Source organism: Aulostomus chinensis, chromosome 5 (assembly GCF_037954235.1).
Source record: "Aulostomus chinensis isolate RoL2024-O1b breed Wild chromosome 5, RoL_Achi_v1.0, whole genome shotgun sequence".
Classification (NCBI taxonomy): Eukaryota; Metazoa; Chordata; class Actinopteri; order Syngnathiformes; family Aulostomidae; genus Aulostomus; species Aulostomus chinensis.
The window spans coordinates 6,760,268-6,781,807 of NC_141324.1; the positions used below are offsets into that span (position 1 = coordinate 6,760,268).

Consider the following 21,540-nt stretch of genomic DNA (forward strand, 5'->3'; position numbering starts at 1 on the left):
GTTCAGCTTTTCAAAATATACATCATTTATCAGCAAACATCTTGAGATGTACATTTGTTGGACAAATATTCGGCTGACCGTCATTCTCTTCCCCTTTCTCTCTCTCTCTTTATCTGTCCTACTCTTTCCTTCTGTATATCTGTCTTTCTCTATTATCTGTCTGTGTGTGTCTCTGCCCCACCCTCCTGCTCTCTTTCCCCCCAACCAGTCAAAGCAGATGGCCGTTCCCACTGAGTCTGCTTGACATTCCTGCCTGTTAAAAGGAAGGTTTTTGTCATAAGATAACTTTTGTTGTGATTTGGCGCTATGAAAATAAAATTGACTTGTCTTGAATGTCAAGTTTTACTTTCTGGTATATTTCTTTGATTTTGTTTGTGATGCAAAATTGAAAGGGAAAAGCCACATTCTTACTATAAGTGCGTTCCAAAGTTCCAAAAGGCTTTGCCATGTGGTGATATTTTCCCGTTACTGTTGATATTCTCAAAATATGTTTATTGGTTTATTTTGTTTTTACTTGTTTTTCCATTATCGTTAATTAAAAGAACACCTGAAGATTTAGGAGCTTCACCTTGAATTATATGACGTTTCCTTAATTTTAATATGCCATTTGGTGGTTGATAAAACAACAGAGCTAAATTCTTTAAACTTGATAGGAACTGCTGTTTCATTGCGAGAAGCTTCATATTTAAGAAGTGGACCATTTGAGTCAAATAAATCCTTTTTGAAGGTGATATTTCTGTAAAGATAATTTTGTAAATAAAGGTGTTTTTTTTTTCCTTTTTAATACATTCGTTATTCCAAATAAAAGTTTTGTGGGGGGGAAGTTATTCAAGTAACAGTTTCAATGCCAATAGTTTGTTTGAGAATTTGGAAAGTTTGGAAAGTTTGACTGGTCACTTTGACACACTACAATTACATGTTGGTAAAAACAATACACTCCAACATTATGTTGTGCGTAAGGAAGTACCACAAAGAGTTTGGAGCCTTTAAAAAAAAAAATTACATATTTATCTTAAACATAATATTCAAGTCCATGAGGTCCAATGATTTTAACCCCATTCTCAGCTTTTGATCTGCAATTATTCCATCCATCCATCCATCCATCCATTTTCTTCTGCTTATGCCTGTTAAGGGTCGTGGGGGGGCTGGAGCCTGTCCCAGCAGCTATGGGCGAGAGGTGGAGTACACCCTGGCCAGTCCATCGCAGGGCCAACACATATAGACAGACAACCATCCACACTCACATTCATACCTACGGTCAATTTAGAGAATCCAATCAGCCTAGTCCTCAATTGCATGTCTTTGGACTGTGGGAGGAAGCTGGAGTACCTGGAGAGAACCCATGCAGGCACAGGGAGAACATGCAGACTCACACAGAAAGATCCTGTGATTGAGCCAGAACTCAAACGCGGACTCTTCTTGCTGTGAGGCGACAAACACAAAATGTTATATTAAAATGTATTGAGTTTTTAACCCAAAGCTGCCAGAAAACTGGTTTTACTCTAAAATGATAAGACTATAAATGAATAACACTGTTTTTCACGTTTACAAATGACCCAAAATATGGTATAGGTGTTGGTCTTCCATGCTTTCAATGATCAGCTATTAAACAAGAAAATAATCCAAGTTATTGGCACCTGTACTTTTTTCTGATCATCAACATTTATTCAGCTCACCTTATCACCTTTCACTGATGTACAACCGATCAATGTGTTATTCAGAGTAACAAAATTTCTAGACACAAGCTAGCCATGTTATCTAAGAGTTGTTCTAACTAAAATTAGTCTTTTTTTTTTTGCAAATTGATATGAGTGCAAGTGCTAATACCTGCTGCTAACCTGCTGGAAATACATGCTAAGTGACATCAGACAGAAGCGGATGTTAGCTAACTGCTGACAAGATATTATTTATGATAATTATTTAAAAAAGGGGTGATCCAGTTAATGGTTGTGTGGCTGCAGGTTTTCATTCCAACCTAGCAAAAGCAACACCTGAATCTATTTAAATCAACTAAGCAGTGTCCACACCGCTCATTTGTTGGATCAGGTGTTGCTTTTGCTTGGTTGGAATGAAAACCTGCTGCCACACTGGCCCTTACTGGACCAGTTTGGACACCCCTGATTCAAAACATTAAAGTGGGCTACATGATATACCACTGATGACTAAAATAATTAAAGGCCTACCAATGCATTAAAATGTAAAAAAAATACATGTATTCATTTCATCCACTTACCAGCAAGCAAGCCTCACCTTTAGCTCTACCGGTTTCAGTCAGAAACCAGTAGAGCTAAATGATGGAACTGTGTGTTTGGAACTCTCTTTGCATGACTCTGGAATTCAGTGAACACTGCTGAAGTAAATGCTCACTCCACCAACCAGAGATGTCCATGAGAAAGGATTGTAGCTGGTAAAATGTATCTCCACAAGATTTCAAATTAACACCTATTTTTCTTAAAACAAGTTTGATATCCTGCAAACTTGGGGCTTCTATAGGACCAGATAATTGTCTACCATTAGTTCCTTTTTCATTATTTATAACCTGCTTGCTTCTGGTGAGTCAACCTCAGATGGTTATGGCACTGATAATCAACTCCTCTATGGAGAACACAGAAGAGATTTTCACTGCCAGATTTAAGGGGGGCAGTTAGTGTTGAACTCCATTGTCAAGAACACAAGGTTTATATGTAGCCATGTATATAAAGAGTTCTTTGGAGATAAAATGTGATGAAAATGAATGGCTTAAACAAGAAGAGGAAAGCAGCTATCACATTTATACATCTAGCTGACAGTATCTGATCAGTGTTTTCCAATAATTAAGATGGAATGTGTTGACTGTTATGTCACTGCAACTAGACAATGAGCTTCATTAGGTCTGACTGAGAGAGATGAGCACAGCCACTATTACTTTACTACAGCAGATGTGAGGAAACCTAGTAAGGACCTCCCCCAACAAACACACATTCCAGAGCACATGCAGTGCAGAATGGGAGAAGCTGTGTGAAAATCTCGGATGGATTTGACCCTTACCCATTAAACTGCAGTGTCCTCATCTCTGTCAGGCACACTGCTTAGTCATAAGCGTGTCACTCAGGTCAATCTGATAAATTCTAATTAGCCAAACTTAACAGCTCTAAGAGAAAATAATTTCTTTGAGCTATGATCAGAAGCTTACCCTGCATTCTTTAAGGAGTCAGACTTGGACAGTTTCAGTCAGGAGCTGGCAAATGCTGCAGCGCTGATTCATGCCAGTTATAAAAAAGTACAAACACTTCATTTCATTTCCCTCCTTTTCTATTTTCCAAGTGTAACTGTTCTTTTTCTGACATCAAAACTGATTAAAATACTTCAGTCTTTTTATGTCCCAGATAATAAATAAAAATAAAATATAAAGACTTGACTGGCTGTATTCTCGCAGTTTCTGTATGCAGGACTCAGGGTTAAAAATAAAGTATAGTGTAAATCAGGTGTGCCCACTTTTGATCTATTTTTACAATTTTCAATATCACATTATCTACTGGTCAAAAAAAAAATCCCCACCTCGGACTAGCAATGAGTTGCATTAAGTAAGCGTAATACAACAGATACATTTTACATCTCAGAAAATGGAGTGATTACATGTGTAATGGGATTTTCAGCACTTGGAGGAGGATGCTAATTTCTCATTAGCATGATTGGTGGCAAGTCTTAAGAAACCAGATAAGTGATCAGCTGTTATAGTGGATCTGAACTTTGCATTTATGGTTTTCATGTGACGAAGGCCGATTCATATAAGCAAGTCAAACCAAGCAGAAAAGGCACATGTCCTTGAGTTAGGATACTTTGGTGGTAGTGGTACGCGAGCAAGCAGGCTCCCTCAAGGGGTATGCAGAATAGAGGTGGGTTAAAAATGTCTATATACCGGTATTTTATCGATATACATATGTAGGAAAGATTATCGATACATAAATCCCAGTATTGATCTTTTAAAATGCATTGGATTTTATCTGTTTATTTTTTTGTTTTTGTTTGCCCCTTTAGTCTGGCGTGATTTAGTGCGTAGTGCAACGTTATTGCAGTCAGATTATCAGATCTAGGCCATGTGCCTCCGATCAGAGAACAACAAGATGGCGGAAGCGCAACTCTAATCTCCGGCAAATTTAAGAGCCGATGTCTGGCAGCACTTCAGCTTTATGAAGCGAGAAAACTGCACCCAACTTGACAAAAATAATGCTGTGCGCAATATGCGCAGAGTAGGGGTTAAGTACAACGGAAATACAACTAATCTCTGGAGCCATTTGACTAGGCATCACCCAGAGTACACTCAACAACCAGGAAACTACAAGTCACTGCAACAACCCTCGCTGGAGAAAGCATTTGGGATGAAGTTTCCATCCACGCCTCCATGTGCAGAGAACATCACTTCGGCTCTGGCAATTTTTATCTGCAAGGATCTCAGACAATCCTGTGTGGTAGAAAATGTAGGCTTCAGACCCCTCGTCCAGACACTGGAACCACGCTATGTGCTACCGACACGGAAACAACTGTGTCAAGTCACAATCTCAAAGATGTACAGAGATGTTAAAAACAACATCACAACTGCAATGAAATCGGCAGACAGAGTTGCCATTGCTTGCGACAGCCGGACAAGCAGAGCTACGGATTCCTACTTGACAATCACTTCTCATTACACTGACAGTAACTGGTCCCTCATGTCCCACGTTTTACAAATGCGGGCCATTGAAGCTCGCCACATCTTGCTGAGCTGCTGACAGTTTGTGGAAGTCTAAGTTGCCCTTTTGTTTTGAATGACATGTCATATATTTAAATAAAAAGTGCATGATGTTGTATAACTATTGCTTAATGGTCAGTTCTCAATGTAAATATTAATATTTAATTATGCAGCAGGTTAGAGGGTTACTTTTACAACTGAATTTACAGCATTAGTCCTTTGAGAATCTCTTCCATTACCAAAGCAAAATTGGTATTGTAACTAAAATATCGTATAGTATATTGGATCGAATCGTATCAGAAATAATATCGACTTGGGATCTAGTGTATCGAAATCATATCGTATAGGGAGGTCAGTGGTGATACCAAGCTCTAATGCAGAAGAATCCCAGAAATATTTTTTTGAGAAAATGCCATTGCCGGCATGGCTTAGGGGTCTAGCAACCAAAGGGTCACTGGTATGATCCTCGACCCTGGTGACCATGTCAAAGTGTCCTTGAACTCGATACTGGACCTATAATTGCTCCTGATGAGCTGGCGCCTTGCATGGCAGCCTTCACTGTGAGTGTGTGTGTGAATGGGTAAATGAGATAACACTGTAAAGCGCTTGGAGTGCCGCTAAGGCAGAAAAGCATGATATAAAATTGAGTCCATTTAAAACAAAGAATACTATCAAAACATTCAACAGCTTTTAAAGAAAATGCGTGAATGAAATTGTAATTCATAACAAGTTTTGTATTTCTTCAATATTTTTGTTAGACTGCTACATGGTCACATTCATTCATGCCGCGTGTGCACAGCCGAAGCATCCACAGCCCCCGCTCCAGCTAATGTTTGCAACAAACGAGGCACGACAGTGAGGAGGTATGACTTAATTTATCTCCAATTTGGATTCAGTTGGTTTGAAGAAGAGCTGAGGCCCCAGTGTAAGTGTGTGTGTGTGTGTGTGGTATGTGATGATGTTCTCAGCAGTCAGTCCATAAAACCAGCATACCTCAGACGGAACCTTTGAACCAAACAGACGAAACATGATGCAATGTACTCCAGGTCCACGATTCCAAAATGTACCACACCGGTTGCTCAGTAACAGATAATCTGGCAGGAGGGAATCATAGATCACATCAATGGAGATGAAAGAAAAGATTGTTGTGGCGGTTTTCAGTGTGAAATAAACCAAAAAGCAACGAGCCGAGTCTCGGAACTCCTGCGTTGCCCTGAGCATAAATACACATTTGGCCCTTGCTGCTCACCTTAATGGAATATTGGGAACCAGTCCTTTCCTTGGCTTCAAGGTAAAAAAATAAAGATTGATGTATGTGATTTTAAAACTTGAAAAAAAAAAATTAAAAATGCACAATTTGAATCAAGTATGCTGTCAGTTTTCTTGTGTTTAAGTGCTATAGAATTATGTTCAGAAACCTTAAGCATTAAAACAAAGTCAAATTCAGTTATTGGTCATATTGTTGGGAGCCCCTGAAGGACCCCTTAGGAACCCCTGGACCCCACTTTGACAACATCTGCAACACAATTATGCATTTTTGAAGGTAAGACAAGAATAAAACTGACCTTGTGACTGACAAAGACAAATGGATATGGTAAAGCAGCCAACATAGAGTGCCATGTTGCATGGCTGAAATCTTTGCGAGCATCTGAATAGGAAACTGAAGTGCTGAGCAAACCTTTAAAATAAAGAGCAGATTAGTGGCTGTCAGGGCACTGGATAGATGTGAGTAGAGTGAATGAAGAGGCATTACAACCAGACAATGCTGGGCTATCCTGGCCAGAAGCCACTTCCTCAGCTGCCCACATTCAAGTATACATGCACCCACACCCACACCCACACCCACACACACACAAACCTGCACACAACCAAATGCTTGCGAAGGGCCAGAAATTAATAAGGGCTTGGAGCACAAAGATGCCCTTTAAAGTTTGAAAAATGCTTATGGAATACAAAATGACAGCAAGAGAGAAGATACTACCCCTTCCCTATTTAATGGTCTTTTTTCCACAAATAAGGAAGTTGTTTTTTTTTTATAATTGCATTTGGGTTTTAAGACTGGTTCAAAAAGACTCAAGCATGCAGTCTGATAAAAAAAAGAATACATGGACATTATGCAACCTGCAAAAGAACCACAGAACGCCATCAGCAAATCATAAAATTAAAAAAGGTTCAAAGAAACACAAGACAAAACAAAAAAACAACAAAAAAAAACAACTGATTTGAGTTAGGGGGGGATGGACACACAAGAAAGGATGTAACACAAATTTTTCAGACAAGTTAAAACAAATCTTTGTGTAGGTAGGTAGGTAGGTAGGCACAAGGTCTTTCTGTGTGGAGTTTGCATATTTTCCCTGTGCCTGCGTGGGTTCTCTCCTGGTACTCCAGCTTCCTCCCACCGTCCAAAGACATGCAAGAGGGGACTCGGTTAACTGAATACTCGAAATTGACCGTAGGTATGAATGTGAGTGTGAATGGTTGTCTGTCTATATGTGCTGGCGCTGCGATGGACTAGCAACTCGTCCACGGTGTACCCTGCCTCTTGTCCGAAGGCAGCTGGGAAAGGCTCCAGCCCCCCCGCAACCCTCAACAGGATAAGCGGTAAAAAATGGATGGATTATATCCATCGATTCAACAATTTTTTATTCCTCTTATCTGTTAAGGGTGGGGGGGGGGCTGGAGCCTATTTCAGCAGAAATTTTGCTTGAGGCAGGGGCAGGTTAACTGAATACTCTAAATTGACCATAGGTGTGGCTCTGAGAGCGTATGGTTGTCTGTGTATACTGTATGTGTTAGCCCTGCAATGGACTAGCGACTTGTACAGGGCCTGCCTCTTGCCCGAAGGAAGTTGGGATAGGGTCCAGCCCCCTCATGACCCTAAACAGGATAAGTATTAGAAAATGGATGGATGGATGGATGGAAATCTTTTTGCAGTTTCAGCATTTTTCCCCTTACAGCTTGAGTACTGTTGGGATACTAACAAAACACAATTGAGTTACAACAAGATGTCATGGGGGACCAAACCAACAGCCCCCTTGTTTGGAGGCACCGACAGACCTCTGAATCAACAAGGTGCCTTGTCCTAAGGCATACAGACAGTTATATAAAATCAAGTGATAGTAGACATAGACATCTTGGTGGTAAATGAAAAACTGCGTGTTTCACTTTTTTTTTTAATTTTAATCTTCACAGCTCCAAAAGCTCTGCAGGACATAAAGACTTTCTCTAAGCAGCATCCTGAAGAAGAAGCACATTTGCAATTATGTAAGACCCACATACACATAAGAACTGGTGAGCAAAAAAAGGATGAGAACTGAGGCCGCATTCTCACTGCAGGGGCCTAGTAGGGCTGTGCAACATCAAACTGTTCACAATAATGCAGGTATCAATATTTACCTCAAATAAGATGAGGCTCTTGTGCCTAAAAAGGGAGGTATTTCATTGCTATGGAAGCATTTTTGGCTACAAGAGATCAGAACTCCGGCAAAGCACAGTATTGAGCCAATGATGCAAGAAAATGGTGACAGCCAAAGGTGAAAACACAACAAACTTGTTCCATCACTGTAATCAAAAACACACAATTGAATATGAACAAATTATGAAGGCACACAAGGAGGAGATTGCAGCCAATGATGTGTGGCCCAAAAGAAAAGTTTGACTCCAAGCATAGCTCAAGTAAGTTTAACTCTATTCAACAAAAAGAGATAAAAATAATTGATGTTATTGACACAGTTAATATTATGCCAATCCAAATAGTAAAAAAAAAAAAGGGCTCTAAGTGACTATTCCAAGTTCAATGTAAGATACAACATCCCATGTAGTAATGATTTTTCAATGAAATTCTTGCCGGCAATGTACGAAAAATTCAGTGACAAGCTCTTACGCTATCATCAGTAAGGTGATTTACTGCCTACACCACAGACATGAGCTCAAACCAGATATGCTAAAGGTGCATGTTTATTACATAGACAGCAGCTTGGTGTGGTACAACTCCGAGCTTGAGGTATTTTTTTTTCCGTGAAAACCACATGGGTGAATAAGGGAGGTCATCCGGAGCAAAAATAGCAGGATCCACAGTGGCTGCCCTGGCATTTGGCAGCTGGGCATTGTGGACGGCATGGCTCAGGGGTAGAGTGGACATCTAGCAAACGAAGGGTCGCTGGTTCACTCCTCGACCCAAGTGACCATGTTGAAGTGTCCTTGAGCAAGACACTGGACCCATAATTGCTCCTGATGAGTAGGTTGGCACCTTGCATGGCAGCCTTCACCATCTCATTCACAGAATGAGATGACACTGTAAAGTGCTTCAAGTGCCACTAAGGTAGAAAAGTGCTAAATAAAATTGAGTCCTTTTCTCCTGTCTTCCCTGCCCAATTGCTCTGTGTTTGAGTTGTCTTCCCTTTCTTCTCTTGTCCGTAGACATTAATTCTGATTCAGTTTACCTCCTCATCTACACACCTGCCAGTCATCAGCACTCATCAATACACTCATGTTTCAGTCCAAAGCCAAGTCTGACTCTCCACTCAGCCAGTTTGTCACTGATCTCTCCATGGTACTGCTCAGCCCCCCCCCCCCCCATCCATCCATCCATCGTCATCTTACGCTTATTCCTACACATTAAGGGTCGCGGGGGCCTGGAGCCTATCCCAGCGTCAACAGGCGAGAGGCGGGGTTCACCCTGGACAGGTCGCCAGTCCATCGCAGGGCCAACATAGAGAGATGAACAACCATTCACACTCACATTCATACCTACGGTCAGTTTAGAGAATCAATTAGCCTAGTCCCCAATTGATGTCTTTGGACGGTGGGAGGAAGCTGGAGTACCAGGGAGAACCCACGCAGACACGGGGAGAACATGCAAACTCCACACAGAAAGATCCCGTGCCCGAGCCGGGACTCGAACCCGGAACCTTCTTGCTGTGAGGCCACAGTGCTGACCACTGCACCACCGTGCAGCCCTCAGCCCCCCCCCCCCCCCCCCCGAAAAAAACTAAGACAAACCTAGCTTGCTTGTTCTCGTTTTGTGGAACTGTTTTTTTTTTGGGGGGGGGGGGGCTCACCTTGTGTGTGTGTGTGTTTTTTTTTTCTTTTGTCTTCTAGTCCTATTATGTTCACCTGCTTCTCTGCAACCATGTCCATCACTCATTGTTGTCAGTCTGGTTCAAGGGAAAAATCCTCCACAAACTCCTCACTACCAGTCCTGAACCTCAGTAGCACCTCATTATTAAGAATAAACTGTTCTTCTGCACTGTGTGTCCTGCTCTGACATTTACTTGAGCATTAACAGGAAAGATGTGTTTGGAAATGTAAATATGTATTCTAGTATATAAGTATAAAAGTCTATATAGTATACGACAATTTTGTTGAGAAATGGAAATATGTGTTTAAGTATATTAGTATATAGTACTATATAGTATGTTATCATTTTAATGTAGTTTTCCAAAGACTGGAACACAACCTACATTTTTTGTTTAATTCTTTAATGCTATGTCACTATAGTCTAATGCTGTGTCATTGCTGAACTATTAATTCTACTGCCACCTTGGGCCAGTAAATGCACATGAATAAGGTAGTCAGGAATATGAGTGCAGCTCATTGGAAAGGGACGGAAACTGTCAACTTCCTTTATTTTGTTTGCTCTAATTACTTGTAAAATATTGATAGTTTTTATTTTTGTTTAATGTCATGAATATTATTATTGCGAATTGAATTAAAGTCCATCCATTGTCTTCCGCGGGGGAGCTGGAGCCTATCCCAGTGGCTACGGGCAACCCCTAGACAGGTCGCCAGTCCATCACAGGGCCAACACATATAAACAAACAACCATTCACACTCATACCTACGATCAATTTAGAGTATCCAATCAGCCTTGTCCCCTATTCCATGTCTTTGGATGGTGGGAAGAATCTGGGGTACCCGGAGAGAACTCATGCAGGCATGGGGAGAACATGCAGACTCCACACAGAAAGATCCCGTGCCCGAGCCGGACTCGAACCCAGAACCTTCTTGCTGTGAGGCAACAGTGCTAACCACTGCAGCACCATACAGCATTAATTAAAGTATTAATTAAAATTAATATTTTTAGGTATAGACCAATTTGTCCAATATTTTATTGATATGGCTGGTCAAATTCATAGCCAGGCAGCTCTGATAACCTCACAGTTAGAACTTGCCATCACTAAAGTGACCAAACCTGAATGCAAAGGACAGTGGGTGTAAGTTTATCTAGCGCGAGCAAAGTTGTTCTAAATGAATGCCAACATTACTTCATTGCAAACATTGCTTCAAACATGTGTTTCATTACAACTTTATGCATGTGTTTGATCCACCTTAGATTTAATCCAATGTTTACATATTTGATTCATAATCACAAATAGCCATGTATATTTGCAAAAAAATGGCGATATGTTGTCATAATACGGGGGCAACAATATGATATATTGCGATACTTTTGGCATGAGGATACATTGAGATTTTTTTTTAAGAATTTAACTGTAATCATCAAACATAATTACACTTTTTCTTGAGGTTACCACAAATAAACATATACCTCAATTTATATGTCAAATATGAAAGAGCCTAAATTGTAACCATCAAACATCATACAATTTCTTTTCTGACTGCAAAAAAATTAACATAACTCTCGACTGACTGCATTATTTTGGTTGCAGGAGTTGAGGTCACTGGTAGTTTTGAAAAGTTAACTTCAATAGTCCATTGAGCTGGTTCCACTCGTCGTTTCACATTAGCCGGTAACGCTATGTCGTTATGGTGTCTAGCCACATGTGCTCGCAAATTTGTCATGGTACCCGATAGGGCTGGGCAATATCAGGAAAACATGCGATCTGCGATTACACCATTCAATATTGCGATGATGATATGACCTGCGATAATTTTTTTTTTTAATGAAATATCAAAGTGTACATATTAGGTACAGTACATTAAAGCATATCTTTCTGTTTTAATATTTACAGCTAACATAGGCCAAAAACATTTAATAGCCTATGCCTGTTGAATAAAGAAATTGAACAGTTATTTTTATCCAACATATGCTTTTATTTTTAACATATTGCATATTGCACAAGGCTCAAACCTGACTGTTGGCAAATTCAAACAATTTCCAAGACTAAGTTAAAAGATATCTGGTGGCAATTACTGTACTATGATAGAGAAAACTTAAGTGAGTAATGTAGAACCACGAAATCAAGAGAAAGGGGGATTTATTCATCCCAGAACTCCTTTAACATGTCTCTGATTTGAAGTTCTTACACAGGAACACCAACATGTTCACTCTGCTAGGTTTCAAGCAGGAGCGCTGACATGTAACCACATTCCCTGACACACTAAGAGCCTCTCAGAGGGCGAACGAGTGGCTGCGGAGTCGCGTTCGCTAAACTCACAGAAATGGAAGGTTGCTGCTATCCTTTGACGTTATGCGAACTTGGTTTTGTCCGCTGTTTTGCACCTTGGCTCTTTGAATTGTTTGTGCAGTTCTTTGTGGTGGTGTTTCAGGTGCTGATGAAGATTGGTCGTGTTTCCCCTCGTAGTTGCCAGGACAGCCCCACGTGTTTTACACAGTACCTGGGCTTGTACAACGTTGCTTCGTTTGAACCCAAAATAGCTCCAAATGAGTGAGGAGCTATTTTTTTCGCCACTATGTCCACCTCATTTTCCTCGCGCTCCTAGTTTTCTCTGCGTCGTTATCCACGTAACGATCCTGCCCTCGGCTCCACTAGCTTGCTAGTGTCCGCTATCACGATACACGCCATATGTAGCTAATGCCACACCACCAATTAATGTGATGGGCTGAACGTGCAGCTAATTTAGCAACATCGCATGTGATAAGTTTATTTTCACAGTATGTCTTACAACCCTAATAACTAAGTATCTTTATTATGCATGATGGATTAGATGTACATTCTCATATTAAATATTTGAGAAATGTTCATTTGACAAGAATAATGTCACTTGCTTGGTATTGTACCATAGTTGAAAATATCAAGTGATAGGAAGCGTTTTTTATTTTTATTTTTATCATTATCACAGGGATTTGTTTGTTCTTTTAGGCCACACGTGAAGGTGCTGCACTGAAGGGCCAAACCAAAATCAAGCCACAAACCACAGGAGGAAACCTTTCCTTTCCCACTCCCACACACTCCCTTACACACTTCAAGCTAATTGGGAGTCACCCCTTCCTGACCTCCTCTCAGACACAAAGAAAATCATCGTCATGACAGTAGTCTTCCTCATTATCTCCAACAAGGGTTTGCCTTGTTAGAGTCCAAACTGCCAGGCTGCACCTGGCTGACATCAGAGCAAACCTGAGTCCCAGTTGCTACGGCAACCACAACTTGGCAACTGCAACTTGGCAACATCCCACTCCATGGGGGATTGATTGGGTGAGGAATGCAGTGAGAGGTGGATTAGGGGGAGTATTATTGTCTCCCTCAGTGCACGCAGGGTCTGAGCTTTGCCAGGCAGACACAGAGAGCAGGATAGACTCACTGAAACAATGATGACAACTGTGACCTGAACTTGGCTTCAGAAATGAAAATGTTTCTAATGTAGCCATTGCTAATTACGTTGCTAATGTGCAGCAGTAATTTCAGACATTTGTATGGTGTCCTTTTAGCTGAGCAGCCGAAGGTTTATTCATCTAAGTCCAAATATGGTTGTGCATTAAATATAGCATGTTTTCACTATGGCTATAGTAAACATAGCTGCAAAACGATATTGCAGTGACTTTTTTTTAGCTGTAAGCTGCACACTTGGGTGTGCATCAAGTGATAGAATTATTTGTCTGACTAACAACCATTTACCCGCTCAATAACTTTCGCTCTGTTTCCCTTCCCTCAAAGGACAGTAGGGAAGAGGGAAAACCACTCAGTGCCTGAGACAAGGAGGCAAAGTACAGCTGTTGTTTGCCATCATCCATTAGTGCACCAAGCTGACCCATCAGTGGTAGCCACAGAGATAGGAAATGGTAATCCTTTCACCTGAGTTTTACAGTTACACGGTGATGTAGATGATCATATTGTATATGACTGTGTGGTTATGTTTAGGTACAAATCCACTTTGGTAAAGGTGAGTACATCTCCACAAATTAAATTCCTATGGAAGTGTCAACACATACAGTATGAGCCTGTCTGTAAGTGTGGGACCCTGGGCGCCTCCTTGTGGCGTATTAGTGATATGAATGTGTTGGTGAACTTGAGTGAACTTTAGTAAGAAGGTCTGAGAGATTTCTTTAATTAGTTATTGGTCCTTGACCTGATCAAGTCAGAGAAGTACTAATTTAGCTATAATTGTTTCATGATAAATGCAACTGGAACAAACAAATAAACTAGCAACACTTGAGTAGAGAGAATACCACAGTGAAATGATGGGATACGAGCCCAATTCATCGAAAGAGCAGTCGACTAATATCCCACGACTACCTTTTCCAATTAGATGATTATTCCATGAACCAGAGCATATTCACACATTTAACAAGACTTTTAAATATAAAAAGTTTTGTTTAAATATATTACTTATTACTATGCCCCACAAGTGAATGAGCGATTTGTTGTTTTCTGTGTCTGTGTCTCAGCTCTGAATGGTTCAAGGAATAAAGATACTGTTGCCCAGGCAAACTATCTTTCTCATCTACCCACTGAAAGGAGGGAGGTGGTTGAAAGGGGTGGTAGTGGTATGAATCAGATGCTACCATGAATGGAATACGACCTGGTAACACAGACTTTCTAACTGTTCTCAGGGTTGTCACCAAAGATAATCAGGTTAGATAATAAGTGTCTGACTCAGACAAGTAGTGAATGGTTTAAGCACAAAATGTATCTCAGCTCATGATCATCTTTTTATCCCAAATAAGACTGTGCATGAGAATAAAGTGACTGACAGCTGATAATTAGCACTTTGAGCAGGAGTAGTAGAAATGACATGTGCCTTGGAACTAGTCAGGCCTGCAGTAAAAAAAAGCCTTAACATATATTTAATATTCAATCCAATTGATATCTGTATGACCTGTTCAACAATAACTCCAAATTGTGATCTCAATCAAGAAATCCCTTGGTAAAATCAACTATCCATTGTAGATAACCTTATATAAAATCTACAGGGGTTTGAAAAAAAATAAAACCTATAAGCACAGCAACAAACAACTGAACAGAAAGATCTTTGAAAATAAAAGCATGCTAATTATGCCCCCAAAGTGGGTCATATTATGTTTTTTACTAATTATGTACTGTACATAATGTACAGTACATATAGTATCCTCAAAGAACTACTCTGATGAAAATCCCGTTTTTTTGTTGTTTATTTATTCATGTGGCATTTACCTGATGCTAGAGGACAAATCTTGAGAAAACTAAGCTCAAAACTACATTTTTGAGTATTTCTGCATTCAAATCGCTGTGAGTCAATGGCAGACCCTAAAAGACAGCTCAGGCTTTCACACGTCACAAAGCCACTGGGCAGGCCACAAGCTCCTGCCCTGCTCCACCCCTGCTCAGCCTCTGAGGAGTAGAGAACACAATGGCGGATCAACATGTATGTGCTGTAGCGAGCTGCAATGCGAAGAAGAAAGATAGTGACATTAGCCTTTATACTCTATCGAAACACTTTTCTGTGAAAGAGCAATGTGTAAGGTTTATAGGTTATAGTAATAGAGAAAACCACACATTGGTTTGCAGTCGACACTTGCACAAAAGACTGTTTCACCAACTGGCAGCAGAAAAAAATGAACTTCGCCAGCAAGTTAAATTTGAAGCCAGATGTTGTGCCTTCCATCAAGACGGCATCAAGTGGACAGCCTGTATCTTTACCGGTAAGTTGCTTTTTTCTTTTCTTTTTTTTTCTCCAGTCGGGTGCTAATAATTCAACCGAGCCTGCCCTCCAGGTCCTAGAAACACAACTCAGAGGTGAATTGCTAATGAGCTACTGGGGCTCTACAGAAGCAGAGTCCTGGAAAATGGCACAGCTTTTGTGATTTTGGCTAAAAACTTCATAGTAACAATTTAAAGACCACGGAGAACACTTTCAAATAGCTTAAAAGGAGGATTGGAGTGGGTCTTTAAAGGTTTGCCTTAACCTGTGGTGGCTCTTCTGCACCACTGAAGTTGGTAATTGATTTTTAACCCTGTCATCCTAGAGCTACAGATTCCATTTGACTGCACTTTTGGCACAGATGAATGACACATGAGCCACACAGTACTCACACATTAAAGTTATTGTGCCTCTACAGAATATTAATACAACAGCTATGTGGCATACAACACATTTATCAGCCATTTTGGGATAATTATAATCAGGTTATTACAATATTAATGGATCCTTCCAGCTTCCACTTCATGGAAGTTCAACCTTCAAATTAAAGTTGATTTATAGTTTGAAGTCAGCTTAATGCTGGGCCTACACTTCCATGGGCAATGAAGCGGCATTGCACAGAAAGTAGTGGCCATCTAATAGCCAAAGGCTCATTGGTCTGATTGCCTCTTACCCTGAAGACCTTGTCAAGGTGTCCTTGAGCAAGATACTGAGCCCCTGATTGCTCTGGTTTGACTACATTGTGCTGCAATTAGTTGACGGTGGGTTTCTTTGTGTACTTCAAATAATGAACATATAATTTTACAGTAGGAGCCAATACAATGAATTTAATGGAAAGAGTGATGTTATGTATACAGTCAATTGCAGTTGCCTCCTATCACCTCCATGCAGCTATTACTATATTTCAGTCAGAAGATTTACTGTGATGGCAGACAACATTAATGCAGTAGCTACAGTATTGAAAGGCAACATTTGAGTGCACTTAAGTTTCAAATATCAGAGAGTACTGTGTTAGAAAAAAAGCATATTTGCTTTAAAATGTTGTCATATGTGATGATGAAGTATTCAGGGAACAGAAGTTTTTCCTTTACATTAGTTTTTACTAAATTTGTCAATGGAGTATGAATATAATGTGATAAATACACATGCTCAAAAAAATTAAAGAAGCACGTTTTAATCAGGCATCAAGTCAGTTGAGCTTCTGGGATATTGATCTGGTTAGTCAAGTAGCAGAGGGAGTTGTTGATCAGTTTCAGGTGCTTTGGTGTTAAGTAAATTAACAACAGGTACACTAGAGGGGCAGCAATGAGACAACCCCCAAATAGGAATGGTTTTACAGGTGGAGTCGACTGACATTTTTTACCTTCCTAAGCTTTTCTGACTGTTTTTCACTAGTTTTGCATTTGGCTAGGGTCAGTATCACTTGTGGTAGCATCAGGCGATATCTGAAACCTACAGAGGTTGCACAGGCAGTCCAACTCCTCCAGAATGGCACATCAATACATGCCATTGCCAGAAGGTTTGCTGTGTCTCCCAGCACTGTCTCAAGAGTATAAAGGAGATTCCAGGAGACAGGCAGTTACTCTAGGAAAGCTGCACAGGGCCGTAGAAGGTCCTTAACTCATCACCAGGACTGGTATCTGCTCGTTTATGCAAGGAGAAATTGGATAAGCACTGCCAGAGCCCTACAAATAGACCTCCAGCAGGCCACAGGTGTGAATGTTTCTGACCAAACAATCAGAAACAGACTTCATGAGGGTGGCCTGAGGGCCTCGTGCTCACTGCCCGGCACTCTGGAACTCGACTGGCATTTGACATGGAATACCAGAATAGGCAGGTCTGCCACTAGTGCTGCGCTTTTCACAGATGAGAGCAGGTTCACCCTGAGCACATGTGACAGATGTGATCGGGTCTGGAGAAGCCGTGGAGAACGTATGCTGCCTGTAACATTGTTCAGCATGACCGGTTTGGAGGTGGGTCTGTAATGCTCTGGGTTGGTATATCCTTGGAGGGGTGCACAGACCTTTACAGGTTAGACAATGGCACCGTGACTGCTGTATCAGGATGAAATCCTTGGACCCATTGTTAGATCCTATGCTGGTGCAATGGGTCCTAGGTTCCTCCTGGTGCATGACAATGCGCGGTCTCATGTGGTCAGAGTATGCAGGCAGTTCCTCAAGGATGAAGGAATTGATACCATTGCCTGGCCCCCACACTCACCTGACTTAATTTCAATAGAACTCCTCTGGGACATTATGTTTTGTTCCATCGGATGCCACCAGGCTCCACCTCAACTGTCCAGGAGCTCAGTGATGTCCTAGTCCAGATCTGGGAGCACCAGGAGACCATCTGTCGTCTCATTAGGAGCATGCCCAAATGTTGGCATGCATACAAGCACGTGGGGGCCATACAAACTACTGAGTAACATTTTGAGTTGTGCAATGAAATTTCAGCAAAATGGAATAGCCTGTCACATCATTTTTTCACTTTGATTTTTGGGGTGCCTTTGAATTCAGTCTTCTGTTGGATGACAATTTTTATTTCCATCAAATAATGTGGCATACTTTTGTTCCTAACACATTACCCATTCCATATCAGTATAAATATTCAGCAGGATTTTTTTTATCCATTGAGATCTGATGTTTTTCAAAGTGTTAATAATACATAGTTTTAATATTAGTTTTATGCCTCTAAAAATGATGGAAAGTATACCATCTTGAACGTAAAACATACTTTGCTTACAAATAAGACAAAAAGTATTCAACCTATAGCAAGGGGGCACAATACAATATCCCTTGCAGGATATAATATGTATATAATAGCTTAGAGTCAGATAAGAAACTCTTTGAAACTGATTAGGACCCGAGATAATCACTGCATATGGTCAAGAAGGAGTTTAATACATTAACCTTACATAGAAATGATTAATCTTCTGTGCAAATTATACAAATAAAATATAATGTGTGCTTTACCAGTGCTGGCATTAAGTTTTTGTTTGACTGAACCAGGCTCTTACTCTCTCTTACTCTCTCCATGCTTAGCTAAGCTAAGCAGCTCCTGTAGCAGCTGCTGCTTTGTAATTCCAGTCAGATATGAGAGTAGTGTTGGTTTTCTCATCCAACTCTCTGCAATCATGAGGATAACAACATTAATCCAAAAGGTTGAGACCAGTGAAACCACCGCCTGAACACAAACTCTGAATGTTCTGAAGAATAAATGCATACAAAATTGATGTCTGCCTAATCTAGTTTTGATTTATTACTAATTAACTTAAAGGGGAGCTGTGCCACTGTCTGTTGGCATATTGTCCAGTCCCCCTACCAGATAGAGATGATGAATAAACAGAGACTACATTTTCTTATATTATTTATGATACTGTGACATTTGTGATGCCAATATATTGCTATTATTTAATTGCACAGCCCTAATGAACACTTTCTGTATGGGCGAACATTTATTTTGACATGATATCATTGTAAATCAAGAGAAAAATATCTCCTAACACATATTTTCTATTAATATGGTGGTCAGTCAGGCTGAAGCAATCAGCTGATAACCAAATTTTTAAAGTGATATTTCACCCAAAAGGTGCGTTTTATAAGCAGATGTTTTTTGACAGTTTTGCTGTTCTTAGCCATTAGTCACCTTTACCCTACAGCTAAATATACCTTGCAGGCTCTTCCTTCATTCAGAAGTAACAAATAAGTAATGCAGGAGGAACAATATCTGTGAGTACAAAAATGCGTACTCCTGAGTGCTTGACAGGCAGAAAACACTATAGTGTGAAGTATTGTTTTAAAGATATTCAGTTATCAGGTAATGTCTCTTGTACACTTGCCTTACCAGAAACCTCAACCACCAACCCCCTAAATGTCCATCACATTAAATTCTAGGAAGCTCCTCCATCTTGGGGCTGATATCTATGATTGCATCCCTCTTCAAATGAAGCATCATAAACAGTCATGTAACCAACAGGGCAGGAACTAAAAAATATACAGGGCTAACAGGTACCAGCAGGCCCCATTTCTGCTAGGTCACAGAGCAGATATCCACCAACAATTACGATGAGCGAACATTAGCTGCTCACTCTCTCTAATTTGAATCACAGTCGTCTTGGCAATCCAAGAAACGAGATTAATTACTCAACAGTGGAGAGGAGAAAAGAGCCTGAGGTGATCAGAGACATACTATGGTGTTGTACTGATTAACATGGAGTGTGCACGCAGACAGGCAGGCCCGCTGGAGCACGCAGGCACGGGCAGCAGCAAGGTGCTCTTCATCCACTCACGTGCCCGATGGCTGAAGGAGACAAATCATTGCAACCATCCGAGCATCGCGCGGCAAAAGCGCGGAGGCCAGTCACGATGCACCGCTGCACGCCACCCATGATAATCTTACGAATATCGCTCAAATTTAGGTCAATCTGAAAGTAATTCCCTATTTCATATCCGCCACCATCCCTACCCCTCCTCCTCCGACCCCCACACAGTCGGCCCCAGATGGATGGCGAGTCTAGCTGAGATGGGGGGTTTCCATTTTCAGTCCACGATCAATGCGAGCGCACCACAGCCCTTTAGCGCATCATAAAATACACGTGAATAAAACAGTCGATGAATAGCTGCAACATCTGGCACGGCACACGTCCATTCAAACAGAACAGGAAGGCATTTTTCCCAGCAGGCTGTCACATTCTACCTTTTGTTTTCGATGTTTTTGCACAGAAGGAAGGTATGAAATGAAACGGAATGACATTGCGCTTGCTTACTGTAAAATAGATTCCCTCGGGGGTTGAAGAGCCTCCTTTTCCCACTTCGACTCCCCTCCTTTCCGGTGTATGAATTTCCTGAAATTTAGACCATGCAAAACAGGCTGTCATTCATTCCACCATCCGAAGTATTTGGTCCAGCGCAGTGTGTTAAACGAGAAGGCGCCAAGCTTCCGAGAGAACAGACCCAGCTGTGGGTAGGAAATGAGGAAGGATGGAAGGAAGAAAGAAAGGAAGGAGCGGTCGGGCAGGAGCACTGCGCACAGGAGAGAACGCAAGAAGAGCGGCAGAGGTGCTCTCTCTCTCTCTGTCTCTCTCTCTCTCTTACACACACACACAAACACACACTGCATCTCTCTCTCTCTCTCTCTCTCTCTCTCTCTCTCTCTCTCTCTCTCTCTCTCTCTCTAGAGTTCACAACACAACATCCCTTCATCCCTGCCAGACAGACAGACAGGCTGGGTACCAGCGTCAGCAGCGACACCAGCAGGTGATGTGACTGACTACAGTATGGAGGATGATACGTGCCACAATGAAGCAGCTGGGGGAGATATGAATGTAGTGAGGACCATTAGGAACCTGGAACACGTTTGTGTTTACAAGGTTCACATTTATTTTAATTGAAGATTTCAAATATTCAAAAACCAGGTGAAGTGGGTTTGTTATGAAGCTGCCCAAAGGACGTGCTAACAGAAGTTTGGTTTGGCTGCATAGTGATATTAAGAATAACAATTTTACTAGTCCATCCATCCATCCATTTTCTTCCGCTTATCCTGATTAAGGGTCGTGGAGGGGCTGGATCCTATCCCAGCGGCTTTCAGGTGAGAGTCAGGGCAATTGTATTAGTAATAAATATAATAATAATAAGGCTGCATGGTGGTGCAGTGGTTAGCACTGTCGCTTCACAGTAAGAAGTTTCTGGGTTTGAGTCCCGGCTCGGGCATGGGATCTTTCTGTGTGGAGTCTCCATGTTCTCCCTGTTCCTGTGTGGGTTCTCTCCTGGTACTCCGGCTTCCTCCCACCATCCAAAGACATCAATTGGGGACTAGGATGATTGATACTCTAAATTGACTGTAGGTATGAATGTGAGTGTGAATGGTTGTTCGTCTCGATATGTTGGCCCTGCGATGGACTGGCGACCTGTCCAGGGTGAACCCCGCCTCTCACCTGTAGATGCTGGGATAGGCTCCAGCCCCCCCATGACCCTTAACAGGAATAAGCAGAAGACAATGGATGGATGGAATAA

General features: G+C 41.2%; 1 protein-coding gene across 7 annotated transcripts in view; it reads right to left on the bottom strand.

Annotated features, from left to right (window-relative positions):
• ctnnd2b (catenin (cadherin-associated protein), delta 2b) overlaps positions 1-20,643 on the bottom strand; it is a 212,241-nt gene extending 191,598 nt beyond the window's left edge. For 4 of the 7 annotated variants that reach the window (XM_086205179.1, XM_086205172.1, XM_086205173.1 and 1 more), the window contains exon 1: positions 20,295-20,643. The gene's annotated coding sequence lies outside the window, so the exon portion shown is untranslated. The remainder of the gene's footprint in view (positions 1-20,294) is intronic. The other 3 variants (XM_086205175.1, XM_086205174.1, XM_086205176.1) reach the window with 2 other exon arrangements.
• Positions 20,644-21,540: the final 897 nt, after the last annotated feature.